Consider the following 13,974-nt stretch of genomic DNA (forward strand, 5'->3'; position numbering starts at 1 on the left):
GAAACTCTTCTGGAGAGTATTTGCCCCATAAAGGAGGAGAAAAGCTGCTGACAGCTCTGGTTTGGGGAGTGCAGTGCTGCAGCCTCCACAGCTGGTACAAAGCATGACTGTGCATTAAAAAATGAAAATCTCAGACTTTGTATTGAGGCTGGGATTGCCTGCTGGGTTTGGCGCTGGGTCTGCTGGAGCTGATCCTGTACCCGCTCTTAGTTTTTTGCTCTTTGAGGTGGTGACATGGTTTGAGTTTTCTTTTGAGGCAAAAGAGATGACGTGGTTGGGGCTCTTCAGCATGACATGGGGCAGCAGTGAAACGTCTTTGGTGATCTGTTGTCTCCTTTGTGCTCTGCTCCTTCTTCCAGTAATATCCCTGGATTTTGGCAGAGGCTTGGAGCTGAAGCTGAGCTTGTTGCTGTTTGTGTATTTTGCCCATCCTAAAGTGATGTCAGTATCAGGAGGAAGCTCTGAAAATTAGGGATATCGGCTCTTTCAAGATGCTTAAGTTTGTAGCCATTTAGCTCAGTCCTCTTAAAAACAGCAATTATGAAGAAATATAAATAAAAATATGAATATAATCCTGGGTCTCCACCCTTCTCTCCCATTACTTTGCATCTTGGCCTGTTACTGAAGTCTCTGACCAAGGAGTGGAAGCTGAGGTGAAAGCTGGTGGCACAGGGTTGGGGTTTCCCAGCTCTGAGGGTCAGATCAGCTATTTTGATCTTACTACAGAAGAAAGCAAAAGTGTTTCCCTGGCATAACCACTGGCTGTTCCTGTTTGAAAGCTGAGCAGCCTTTTCTTCTTGGAAACTTTCCCAGAGAGAAACCTGGAGCCTGTGGAGAGACTAAACCAGGGTTGGAAGCTTTAAACACATTCATGGGATGGTTTGGGTTGCAAAGGAGCTTCAAGATTATCCCACCCCTTGCCCTGGACAGGGACATCTTCCACTGTTCCAGGTTGCTCCAAGCCCTGTCCAGCCTGGCTTTGGGCACTGCCAGGGATCTAGGGGCAGCCACAGCTTCTCTGGGCACCCTGTGCCAGGGCCTCCCTGCCTTCCTCACAGCCAGGAATTCCTTCCCACTATCCCATCTAACCCTGCCCTCTGTCCTGTCCCTCCATCCCCTGTCTCCAGTCCCTCTCCAGCTCTCCTGGAGCCCCTTTAGGCCCTGGCAGGGGCTCTGAGCTCTCCCTGGAGCCTTCTCCTCTCCAGGTGAGCACCCCCAGCTCTCCCAGCCTGGCTCCAGCCCCTGGAGCATCTCCATGGCCTCCTCTGTACCTCTTTCCTGCCTTCCACCTCTGCTGGACTTCTGGGATTGTTGGGCTGGTTGAGCTTCTTCCAGCATGTGGCAGGGACCTCCCTGTGCAGGGACTTTGTGATGTGACCTCCAGCAGCCGTTCTGTGGTGTTGGCTGGGATCAGCCACGTTGCCTGAGGAGAAAACATTCAATGTTTAAAATGCCTTTGTTGAGCTGAAGGAGGGATTCAAGAGGAATGATGCTCGAATCCCCACAAAACCCTGAGCCACCTGTTGCAGGGAGAGACCTCTGGAGCTAGGGTGAGCTGTGGCTTCACACCTGGGGGCTGAGCAGGTGTTGGGTGGCAGAGATGATCTGGTGTGGGGGAGGAAATGTCCTCAAGCTGTGAAACAGCCTCTTGAGGCAGACAGAGCAAGACGAGGAGCCGCCTCCGCGTCCTCGCTCCGCGCGGATTTTGTGAAGCCAAACAGATTTGGGGACCCGGGTGTGGGTGGTGTGTGAGGAAAGCACTTGGGTAATGTCCCTGGAATAGAAACTCCGCCCTGCTGCTGGAAGCAGGTGATGTCAGCTGTCTGCCAAAACAAAGAGGGAAGGTTTTTCATGGCTTCAGTCGGTCCGCACGAACTGGCACCGAAAAAGAGATGAGAAAACTTGAAGTTCTCAAGGGCCTGGCAGGAGGTTGAACAGCAAACTCCGTTTGAGAATACCTGGAATTCAAGTGGATCTTGCTGGAAATACTGGGACAGTGTGTTTGTTTTTAGCTCAGTGAATATGTTCTCACCCTCTCTAAGTACTGCTGAGGATGAGCCAAGCTTGGGGCTCTGGAGCTGAAGTCTCACAGGTGCCTCAGGAGCTTGCAGCTGCTGGAGAGAGATGAACCTTCCCGGAAAGCAGCATGGCCCAAACTCCCAGCTTGGTGGAACATGTAAAATTCCTTAGGGAGCTGGAAGTGAATAGCCAGGATTAAAGAGGAGGAAGATGATGACTTGCAGCAGTTCGGCCGATTGTTGGCTTGAGAGGTTTCTGCTGGATAAAAGAGATTTCCAGCCTGAGCAGCCTCGCTCTGTTTAGGAGTTTAGGTATGGGCTGTAAACCTCAGGTTGTTTGAAACGTTAAAAAAGGCTTAGATACTACAAGAAGGGGAGGGGGTAAAATAAAAAATTCCTGTTGAGTTCCTCTTTCCAGTCACTTCCTTACCTTCCTTGAAGAAAGTGATTCCTGCTTACAAAAAGTCAGAAATAGTTCAGCTTGTCTGGATGTGCAGGTTGACTCCAGAAGCGCTGGAGGGAGAATGAGCAGGAACCACAGCCCCACTCTGTATCAAGAGTGTGAGCCGAGGAGTCTGAGCCTGGGTTGTTGGGGTTTTTCGTTTGTTTTGGGGTTTGTTGGGGTTTTTTTGTTTGGTTTTGGCTTTGTCCTTTTTTGACTGATAGGCAGTTTCCTACAGAATTCACAAAAACACGCAAGATTAAATCAAGAATTGGTTGAAAAAGGTATCTTCTGGCAGTTGCATAGTTTTCTCCCCCTTAGAGATAAAAAAGAATAAAATCACTGGATTTATTTTTATTCCTTTCCATCTTTCTGTTGAGCTGGAAAGGAAAGACAGAACATGGAAAGTTTAATTCATGTCTCTCACCTGTGAGTGTAGAGCCAAGGAAGGCAACCAGTTTAACTCAGTCAGTGCAGAGAATAAAATGACTTTTTCCGTGAGTGAGGCATCTTCTGTCTCATCCATCTCTAGGATTTATTGGTCTGATTCTTGCTGCTTTGAGGATCCATGGATTTGTTTCTTTTCAGCTTTCTTGGAAGAGGTGTACTGGGCAGAGTGGTGCTTCCATTCAGTGCCTTTTCAGGAGAAACAATCACAGCCTGATTAGGTTAATGCTGTGCCCTAATGCCTCAAATCCTGAATTTGGAAGGTGAAGTGTTTGGTTCCTCTCTCTGAAATAAGGAGTTTCACTGAGGCTGGGGTTGGTAAAGGTCTGGCAGAGGTGCTGATGATGCCAGGATTGAGGTCAGGGAGGAAAGTGCCTCCTTCCCTTTGCAACCCTGGAGGGCTCTTACATAACTGTTCTAAACCAGCTTAACAGAGAGCTGGGATACGGAGGGGAAATAAAAAAAGCACACTAGTGAAGGATTGCTGATAAGCCCAGAGAATTCAAAAATAGGAGCAGGCTCCAGGGAATGAAGGAGAACCTGCTGGAGGTAATAATCTGGAGATTGACGGACATTCAAGGGACTCACATGAGCCCTGAGCCAGACAAACCCCGATCTTGGACCCTAATCTTGATGAGAGGATACCTGTGATGTTTATAAATTATGTCCTGGCTGGGGAGGACAAAAAAAACCTCCTCAAGTTCTGGCCATGCCTCACCTAGAGAAGGATGCACCCATCCCAGGGATGCAGTGGTGGAGCAGGATGAATGTTCAGATCCAGAGGATGTGGAATGGGGTGGGCTGGAAGAGATCTTAAAACCATCTTGCTCCAACCAGATCCTTTTTCCTACCTTCAGCTAGACCAGGTTGCTCCAAGTCCATCTTATCCTTGAAAACTTCCATGGATTCCTCTTTTCAGCTGGAAATAATTCCTGAAACATGGACAAAGAGCTACACTGCTGGATTTGGGAACAAAGACTTGACTCTCTCCCCCTTCCCAGTAGTCCTTCCCCTTTTTCCCCTTCCCCATGACAGATTCACCTGGTGATTTGTTGTGCCATTTCCTTCTGCTTTCATACAGCAAAAGGAGATTCATTCTCTTTTCTGCACCCAGTTACACTTTGCAAGTCTGGAAATTAATACTTTTTTTCAGGGAGAAAACTCTTCCACACCTTTACTTTTCATTTTCTTTCTTTCTTTCCTGACCAGCTCTTTTCCTGTGGAATTCTGCTTTATCCAGTCTGGATACTGGTGGCTTTAAAACCCTAGTGTGCTCATCCAGGAAACAGCAGTTTTAAAGTTGATTTGCCCTTGAGTTTCAGTAATGTGTAAGAACCATTCCAGCAAAAAGAATGGTATTGCTGGTATTCCTTTTTGTTTCTTTTTGGGGTGTTGTTTGTGGTTTTCTGTTTGTTTGTGGTTTTTTTGTTTGGTTTGGTTTTCTCGTGGGGTTTGGTTTTGGGTTTTTTTTTTGTGGTGTTGGATTTTTTTGTTGTTGTTGGTTGATTTTTGGTTTGGTTGGTTTGGTTTGAGGGTTTGTTTTGTTTTATTTGCTTCTAATGCTTATGAGGCCTAACCCTGAAATTTCTTGCTGAAATTTCCCACTTGCTGCAATCATTTTTTTGGGTACTTGGTGCTTTCTCTTAATTCAATAAACAGCCCAGTGTTTTTTCAGTCTGTTTAAAACAGAGGCAGGAACTGGCTTGGCCAGCAAATTATTGAGTGTGAAGTCAGTTATTCAAAGCTCTTGATGTTTTCCTACTTAACCAAAAAATAGTGACTCAAGAGCAAGTGCAGTCTGGTTTCTTTGGGACTTATTTCAAATCTTTAATCTTCCCACTTCCATCCTTTCCCCTCTCCAGCTGTACTTGCTGATTAGTCTTTGACAGCAGGCTGGGCTAGGACTGCTCTTCCTTTCGGGGGAGGTTTATTTGATCTTTTCTCACCCAGCAGCAGCTCTTGGAGAGCATTCCAGCTGGGCTGGAAGGGGCTGGAGCTCCAGGGAATCGCTGCCTGGACAGGGAAGGAAAGGTAGGAGAAAGCAAGGAGCAGGAACAGAGGCACTTATGCAATCTCACTGTGTTTTGGTAGGAAAATAAGCTGGAAATAAAGAGATCTTGGCTCGTGGAAGGAAAGCTGCATGTCTCTTACCCAGACAGGAGCTGCTCTCAAGGCAGGATCTTAATCTGATGGGCTGAAAACACAGAGTGGCTTTCTGGAAGTGGGATAAAAGCCATTTCATCCTGGAAATGCTGTGTTTGTGTGCAGCTGCCTTGCCCTTTCAAGTTCCACGGGCTAGTTTTCCTGAGAACCTCTTAAATAAATGTGTATGAGACCAACAACAGCAGTAATAACAATACCTTTTCTGTGGGGTTCTGTGCTCTAGAAAGCTCTTCTCTGCTTCCCTGGGATGTGGCTGCTCTTTGGTCTGTATTCCAGTGGGAGATGCCTGACCCGCCTGGGCAGGGGTTCTGTCTTCAGAGCAAGTGTAGCCTTGAAAATTGCACTTTTCTCAGGCTTGGCTAGGGCTGGCTCATCAGAAGATGTGCAGGAAGCCTTTTTATTATTCAATTTTTATTGAATTCTTCGCTTATGTGGTGCTCAAAGATCTGCCCTGAGCAGTGTCCTGGTCTCTGGGTGCCAGGGATGTGTTCCTGGGATGGACAGGGAAGGTCATTGTGGTGAAAGGCTGTGTTCCTGTGGTCAGCCTCACTGACTGAGGGATGTTTGCATAGCTGGTGTTGATTGTGTGCTGCTGAACACTCTGCCCTGCTCCAAATCTCCAGGGTATTTGGTTGGGTGGTGGTTTTTTTTTTTTTTTTTTTTTTTTTTTTCCTCCTCTGAAATCATGGAGCTACTTAAAAAAAAAACCCAAAACCAACCCCCCTCCCCCCCAAAAAAAACCCACCAAAAAACAACAACCCTTCCAACTTGTCCTTTTTCCTAGAAAGCTTAGAGTGGTGCAGAGAAGGAGAGAGAAATGCTGTTGCATCCTGGCCTCTGGGCTCTTACAGGATTTAGCTGCTCCAGATGTTTGGATAAACTGCTCTGGGCTGGTAGCAATTCCCACCCTGTGTTTTAATGGACCCTTGGAGGTCTTGCCTGGAGGATCATATTCTCTGGAGCATGGGGCTGAGGCTCTGAAATAATGACCTCAATGAGATTAGTGCTTGGAGGAATCCCAGATGGAGAGAGCTTTGTGCCAGCATCTCCAGCCCCCAGGCTCATCCTAACCCCCCAGAGGTTTGTTTTGGATCCCTTTGATCTCAATCCCAGAATGATTTGGGTTGGAAAAGACCTTAGAGCTCAGCCAGTTCCACTCCCTGCCATGGGCAGGGACATCTTCCACTATCCCAGGTTGCTCCAAGCCCTGTCCAAACTTGAACAATTGCAGGATTTGGGCAGCCACAGCTTCTCTAGGCAGCCTGTGAGAGAACAGGACCAGCTTGCTTTGAAGGCACGTGTCTGCAGGTGTCCCTGTTTCACTCTAACCCTGACTGTATTGAAAACATCCTTTTGCTGATAATGTGCCAGTGGTGACCATCTGGAAGAGGGTCATTGGTGCTGGAGAAAGGGCACCGGGACACAGTGAGTTAATGCTCAGAGAATCAATGCTCGTTCTATTAAAAGTTCTCAAAAATGACTGAAAGCCCTCGGACTAATAGGCCTTGGGTTTGCATCTTTAAATGAGTTTGTGAGTCCCTCATGACTGGGCCTTTCCATAAGGAAAACAAGATAGGAGCTGATGTAAGTGGCAGATGGAGCCTTGTTGTTGTGTTTTTATTAGAGCAGGACTCTCCAGGCAGGAGCTGGAAATGTCTGAGACTCTGGGAGTGCCCCTGTGGATGGAGGGGCGGGTTCCCTTCCTGACCTCACCCTCTCCCCATCCCTCCTTGTGTCAGGGTGACCTCAGCCTGCATTTGGAGACGCTTTTTGGAAAGCAAGGAGCGTTTTAAGGCTGATGCAACTGCTTGCCAGGTCAATTGAGAAAATTCCTTTCTCCTGAAAGATTCATGCTGCAGCAAACAGAGTAAAATCCTTTTGCCCTTTAAATCTTCCTAAAGATCAACACCAGCTTTTGGCAGGATACGGGAATCACAGGCCAGACAGGTATTTACCTGGGGCTGAGTGACTCTGGAATGAGGGGGTTGTAACCTGGTTCTCGTTAGCCATTTCTTTCCTTGGATGCAATTTTCCTTCCCCCCAATGACAGTGATACTCTCCTGTCTGTCTCCTTGCATTGAGCAGAGACTGATTTGAACAGAAGTGGAAAAAAACACCCCAGTAATAATGGGAAGGAGGCTTTAGGAACATGAGACAAACCTCTGCTTTGTTGGAACAGAAGAGGGATAAAGTGAATGTTAGCCTTCCTCTGGCAGAAATCAAATACCTTCTGTGCCACAGGGGTGGAGGAGGGGATGGAGGATGCATACATCTCATTTTTCCAATATCAGTTTTTGTTTCCATGTTTTTCAAGCCATCACAAAGCTGCAGTGGAGGTGATGAAAGGCTGACTTTGCTTCTTGAACCTCTCTGGACTTCATCATTTACTTCATGGACCTTAAAGCCCACCCAGTTTCACCCTCTTCCATGGGCAGGGACACCTCCCACTCTATCCCAGGTTGCTCAGGAAGGCAAAGCAAGATTTTTTCCTTTATTTAGCTCCTCTGCTACTTAAAAAAATAAGATTTTTTTTCTTGTGAATTATGCCTCCTGCAGCTGTATGGAAGGAATCAATCATAGGAAATAAAGAGCTTGTAATCCATTTAACTAGGACTTTCCACCTCTCATTAAGCCAGAGAGAGATTCATGCCTAATTCTCTGGGTAGCAGTTGCACAGCAGATGTGCAGGCTATCGATTGGAGAAGGACTCTTGCTGGTTTTGTTTTCCTTTTTTCCCCCCTCCCCTGCCTTACAGTTCCCATTCCAGTGCGTGCAGTGGGTGTGGAGGCACTTGGCTCCCTCTCAGCTGAGTGTTCCTGGGGTTGTTGGTGCAGTTTTCTCTTCCTGCTGGCAGAAGCCAGGCTTCCAGCAGGGAATGTGGCTGAGGGAAGGCAGCGAGGTCTCTGCAGCAATGTGTGGGACAGGCTCCTGCTCCAGCTGCTGACACCTGGCAGGTGCTGAAACCTGGCCCTTGCAGAGTGACACCATCCATGGGGAGCTCCTCATGGCTGTGTCTGAAAAGGGGAACACCAGGAGAGGGAGGAATGCTTGTCTGAAGAGGAAGCTGCTTCTCAGGGTGTGCATGTTCCAACCCAGCTCTGTTTCCACTTAATTTCTCAGCAGAAACGTGCTGGTAACGGGTAAGGCTCGGTGTAAACTTCTGGTTTGCAGCTTGGTGAGGGTGGGGAGTCTTGGGAGAAGAAAAATATTCTGTAACCTTCTTAATTCTTTAAATACTTTTTAATTCCTTGTTGGTGTGTGGGTTTTGTTTAGCATCCAGCTGTGCTCTCGTGGGTTGTGTCCTCATTCTTCCCGTGATGGTTTTTCCTGTCTGTTTCTCACCTGGCTGTCTCTGCTGGGGTGTCATCGCCCCAGACCATACCAACACCACAGGACATTTTCTGTCAGAGACTATTCAGACAGCAGAAGCTGAACATGGGGTCTCTTACTCAAGACACTCTCTTCCCATCCCACTTCTCCCAGTCCAGTTTGGTGTTTTCCTGCCTGTCCCTTGGGGTTTGTGGCTCAGATTCCCTCCACTTCCCTGCCCAGATCAACAGGGCTGTCTGTCTCCTGCTGGTGTCTCACCTCACCTTAGCTGCTGTTGTAGATTTTTAGCTCTTGAACTGCTGGGTTCTTGTGCTGCTCTGAATGTTTTGGGAATGCTGTCCCAAGGGGACTCCAACAGGAGGTGGAAAGGTTTGACTCTGCCAAAAATGTGATTTCACATGCTTTGAGCTGCTTAACATTTCTCTTTGCTGCTTCTAAAAGCCAAGAGCCTTATTAGACTTAAAAGATATGAGAAATTCATGAGTTGTTGCATATCTCCCCACCAGCCCCCAGAAGATGAAGCTCTTTTTATACTCAGGTTGTCAGAAATTCTTTGGCAGAGGGGACCTGACATGGGGGCCCCATGTTTTTCCTCATGTCCCACCTGTGCTTTTCTGCTTGGAGTTACTTCAGAACCCGCTTTGTGGATTCATCTGATATTTTTGGACCTGCGGCAGATTTTGGGTTTTCAGAGCTGCGCCAACACCTTGACCTGCAAGGTTTTGCAGGGAGAAGAGATTGTGTTTCATTCTTGCTCTGCCAGAAGTTTACACAGGTTTTTCCGGTGCCCTGTTCCTCTTCTTCCACCCTTTCAAAGTTCCAGGCACCCATTCCTGCCTCAGTTTGTGGAAAACATTAAGAAGCTCTGTAGCAGAGGGCGTTAGTCCGTCCTGTGCTTATTTATTTAGGGAGATTAAAGTCTAAGTTTTTCTTTTGTAATCCCTTTGAAGTATTTATCTTTTGAAGTCTGAATTTTCATTAACTGGAAGTGTACAAGCCCTGAACTACACGCTGCCCTAGTTTCAAAGCTGTAATTTTTGTGGTGGAAAACATTTAAGAACAATAAACAACAGGTCAGACTCACAGGGGCTCCGTGTCAGTCAGATCCTATATGGGATGTGTCTGTTTGGGTCATCCCTTGCCACTTTGGGGGATCAAAGGGGCTCTGCAGGCTCTCCCTGGGTTGAGATGTAGCCATGGATTTTTGAGATCTTCAGGGAGACAGGGATGTGCGCTTCTGAGCGCTCTGCCATACCAACACATGGCTTGGAGGGCTTGCTTTCAGTTTTTTCATTTGTTTTTTCCCCCCACTCTTATTTTCTGTCATTGAGGCAGCAGCACTCAGCTTTAAGGACGAGGATGTTGTGCTTTCCTGCCTCAGTTCAAAAGATTCCATCTATCCACGTGCACATGGCAAGGGATACTTTGCTGCAGTTGATCTTTTTGGTTTGTTTGCCGAGGGGGGGAAAAAAAAATAGATGCTGACTGGAGTTTTGATATGTCTGCTGCTTTTGTTTGTGCAGTATTATCAGTGTAAAAGCGAATGTTTGCAGCCTGGAAAAAGTGAGTGGGAGACTTCTGACCCTACCTGATTTCCATAGTGGGGAATAACAATGTCTTGGAAAGAGTAATTCTGCTGGGTCATCAAAGGGTTCATTGCCTGGGCATCCTCCACCCCCAAAATGAATCACCTGGGGTTGTTTTATGGCTTTGGGGTGTCCTGTTCCCACCTTGAAATGAAATCTTGGGTCTTGCAAGCTGAGATGCTTTGGGTCTGTGCCAGCAAAATGTGGAAAATGGTGCTCTGTGTGTGTTTGTGTGTGTGCATCTCAATTTCCTCCCCTGGGAGTGGCCAGAGCAAACAGCCCTCAGTAATAGCTTGTTATTAAACAGATGGGGATATTGACTGTCTTCCATTTCCATTTTCCAAGTCGGGAAAAATGAAATTGCATTACTTTGGCTTAGATGAGTTCAGTGTATTAATAAAAAAAAATATGTATGAAAACCATTGGGAGAGTGCATGAAAATCTCAAGAATTTGGATAATTATATTATTTCAGCCCTGGCTGGGCAATAGAGATTTCTTTTTTTTTTTTTTTTTTTTTTTTTTTTTTTTTTGGCTCACAGAACTGTAGCGTTTGCTCTAGAATAGATTAATTTTTTAGAAAGCATTTAAGGAAAATCGGAATTTTCCAGTATAATTAGGGAAACGACTGACAAGCAGCCTTAAAGCATATCAATAGGGCTAATTGATTATCAGGGATGTTCTCACCTAATTGGCATAGGAAATTATTTGCTTAACAAGGTTTTAAGCATAATTAGATTGATACAAGTTCAAGTAGAGATGGAGATATTGAATTCTTGATAAACAGGGATCCCAGGAGTCACCAACAAGAGGAAAAACACTTCTTTTCATATGGAAATCAGCAGAATCTGTCAAAGCTCTTTTTAAAATGAGTTGATGTAAAAAATTAACCTCAACTACCCCATGAGCCTCTGTTTTTTATGTTTATTTGCATTGCGAGTGGGGTGAGTCTCCTTGGGCCTGGATTTTGGGAGATGGGAGCCTGTGTGCTCAGGGCTGGCTTTGGTTATGAGTGTCCCACATGCTTCTTCCCCTTGTTCTCCCCACAGTTTTGCCTCTCTGAAACCTTGGGGGTGTCCTTGTGGAAGGCTGAGCTTTTCCATTGGATGGCTCTTCCCAGCCATGCCTTGGCCGGTGGAGAATCCTGTAGGAGACCACAGGTGTCTCCCACATCTGCATGGGTGGAGCTGTTGGAGACAAAAATATGATGTGTGTCTGCCTCTTTCCAAAGGCTTGGCTTTGCTCCAGCATCTCCTGAGACTCCATATGATTCTCCATGGGTTGGTGGTGGCCCTGGCTGTGCTGGGTTCATGGTTGGACTCCAGTATCTTAGAGGGCTTCTCCTGCCTTAATGATTCCATGATTTCGTTATTCGTGACCCTCCATCAAAGCGTCCTTGGCTGTGTTTTGGGTTTTCTTTTGGATGTGCTGATCCAAACCATCCTGAGTGAACCGTGGGCGGTGTTCAGAGCTGTCCATGGTGTGGCTGGAAGTGCAGTAAAGCTGCTGGTCCCTGGGCTTTTAAAAACCACAGAATATCCTGAGCTGGAAGGGACCCACAGGGGTCATCAGCCCAGCTCCTGGCCCTGAACAGACACCCCAAAATTCCACCCAGGGATCCCTGGCAGCGCTGTACAAACACTCCTGGAGCTCTGGCAGCCTCATGGCCGTGCCCCTTCCCTGGGGAGCCTGGGCAGTTCTTCTGAGGGAAGAACCTTTTCCTAAATCCAACCTAAACCTCCCCTGACACAGCTCCAGCCCTTCCCTGGATCCTCTCCCTGTCACGGAGAGCAGAGGTCAGTGCCTGCCCTCCTCCTCACTCGTGGGGAAGTTGTACCTGCAGTGAGGTCTCCCCTCAGTCTCCTTGCAGGGGGATCAAAGGGAAGGGCTTGGACTGCAGCAAGCCTTGGGAAAGGCTGTTAAACCTGCTCCTCTGGAGCTTCAGCCTCACTGTTTACTTACAGCACTTCAGGACTTGTGCTGTTGCTCTTCCCTTCACTGAAATGTGGGCACTGAGATGTTTTAGTGATTGGTCTTGATTGCTGCCTTCCCTCTGCAGTCCAGGTTTCTGAATATTGCCCTGATATTGCCAGGGGTTGAGGAGTTAACTCAGAGAGACAAAAATCAAAAAAATTTTAGGCTAGATCTCCCTGGAGAGCTTAGCTTTTAAATTTGCAACTCCAATTCTCCCTTCTTTTTTTTTTTTTTTTTTTTTTTTTTTCCCCCTTTTCTCCGAAGCTGTTTGGAAAGGAATAATGTGTAACTGATACCTCCACTTCAGTATCTCAGAAGTGCAGTGTGTGCTAATTAGGCATCCTGGAGCCTTTGGAAAGTGCTCCCATTGTATTTGCAGATGGAATCTACCCTGCTCCCCCTTTTTGGCCAAGTGAGCTGGTTATTCAGCTCTGAGAAGCTCACAGCCATTGGCAGACAATGCATCTTGAAAGTCAAGGCTGAGAGCATGAGTGGGTCTGTGTATTCTATTTTATTTCTTTCCCCCCTCCCTCCTGGTGCACGTTGCTGGATTTGAATAATTAATGCCTGTTGTCTTGCTTCCTGTTTTCATTTCTGTATGTAATGCTAACCAGCAGTGGGCTGAATCATTCAGAGGCTGCTTTCTCCACCTCGACAGCTGGAGATGTCATGGGAACAGTGATTGTGAGGTGCTGCAGACTTTCTGCTGCTTCCTTAACTCCATTTCTGGCAGCAGGAGCAGTAAGTATCGAGTCCATGCTCTCGGCCAGGCGAGGCTCTCTGGGCAGATGGTATCAGTGTGGTTATTCTCCCTGCAGCTCCCGTTGCTGCCGCTCAGGTGTGTGTGGAGGGGAGAGTGGGTGCTGTGTTTCGTCCTTTCCCATCTGGTTCAGGCTTTTATGGATCTGGTTGTGATCCTCATGGAGAAGAGGGAATGATTTCAGGAGTGGAGTGCATTTAGGAGTGGATTTTTTAAAACTCATCTTAGATTTTTTTTTTTTTTTTTTTTTTTTTTTTTTTTTTTTTTTTTTTTTTTTTTTTTTTTGTCATTGTGCTTTTCCTGAGTTTTTGTGGAGAGCAGCCTGGAATTCTGGGCTCACACAGTGCCTGCCTTTGCAGTGAGAGGAAGCAGGGTGGGAGCTTCACTTGGTGCCTTACAGAGCTTTTTCAGCTGTCTTTTCCCTTGGACACTTCCAGGGATCCAGGGGCAGCCACAGCTTCTCTGGGCACCCTGTGCCAGGGCCCCACCACCCTCACAGGGAAGGATTTCTCTCTTATCAAATCGACACAATTCTTGCCAGTGATCAAATGAATTACCCAGTGAAAGTTTCTGTGGCTGGAGCTGGCCTGTTTGCCCTCATGCCGTGTGTGACCAAAGAGGTGGAAATCAGGAGAGATGCTGTCCTTTGGAGAAGAATTGGTACAGGATTGCTTGGAACAATTGTAGCCTTCTAGGTTTTCAGGGTGGAAATAAGAGGTTTGCCTGGGGAGTTGTTAATAGGCTGTGAATGATTTTTACATCTTGCACAGATCCCTCAGCATCTTGTACATCACTCCGCGCTCGGAATCTTCAGGGCAGGGAGGACGGTTTTGCCCGAGACCTTTGGACAGCATCCAATTTTGCATGTCCTTGGTTCTTCTGTCCCATCGTGACAGTTTCTGTGCCCGCCATGGGAAGGCAGAGGGAGAGACTCATTTCCTGGGGATGGTCTTGAAGCTGAAGATGGGAGGCGGCTTTAGCAGTGACTAATGCTGAGCTTTATAAATAGCAGGAGGAGAGGTGAGAGGCGGGCAGGGAGGTGACCGCGACACGAGGCCAGGGAGGTGGCGCAGCTGAGCCGGGAGGGCACGGGGGGATGTGATGGCAAACAGATAGCACAGAGGCTGGCTGTGCCTCTGTCCTGCGTGTCACCCCCAGGGGACGAGCAGAGCCGTGTGGGGAGCTGGGCTGGCCGCTCATGGATGTGTGAGTGGTGCCCTCCTCGTGTCCGTGCTGGGGTCAGCGCCCTGAGCAGC

The 13,974-nt window shown here is 47.4% G+C and overlaps 1 protein-coding gene across 3 annotated transcripts in view; it reads left to right on the forward strand.

Moving 5' to 3' along the window:
* Positions 1 to 13,974, forward strand: part of GDPD5 (glycerophosphodiester phosphodiesterase domain containing 5) — a 106,039-nt gene that overhangs the window by 27,992 nt on the left and 64,073 nt on the right. Inside the window, exon 1 of one of the 3 annotated variants that reach the window (XM_066340804.1) lies at positions 12,583 to 12,699. The exons of the other annotated variants lie outside the window; for them this stretch is intronic. The gene's annotated coding sequence lies outside the window, so the exon portion shown is untranslated. Of the gene's footprint in view, positions 1 to 12,582; positions 12,700 to 13,974 lie in introns of those variants that run through there. 3 annotated transcript variants of the gene reach the window in all.

Source organism: Sylvia atricapilla, chromosome 2 (assembly GCF_009819655.1).
Source record: "Sylvia atricapilla isolate bSylAtr1 chromosome 2, bSylAtr1.pri, whole genome shotgun sequence".
NCBI lineage: Eukaryota > Metazoa > Chordata > Aves > Passeriformes > Sylviidae > Sylvia > Sylvia atricapilla.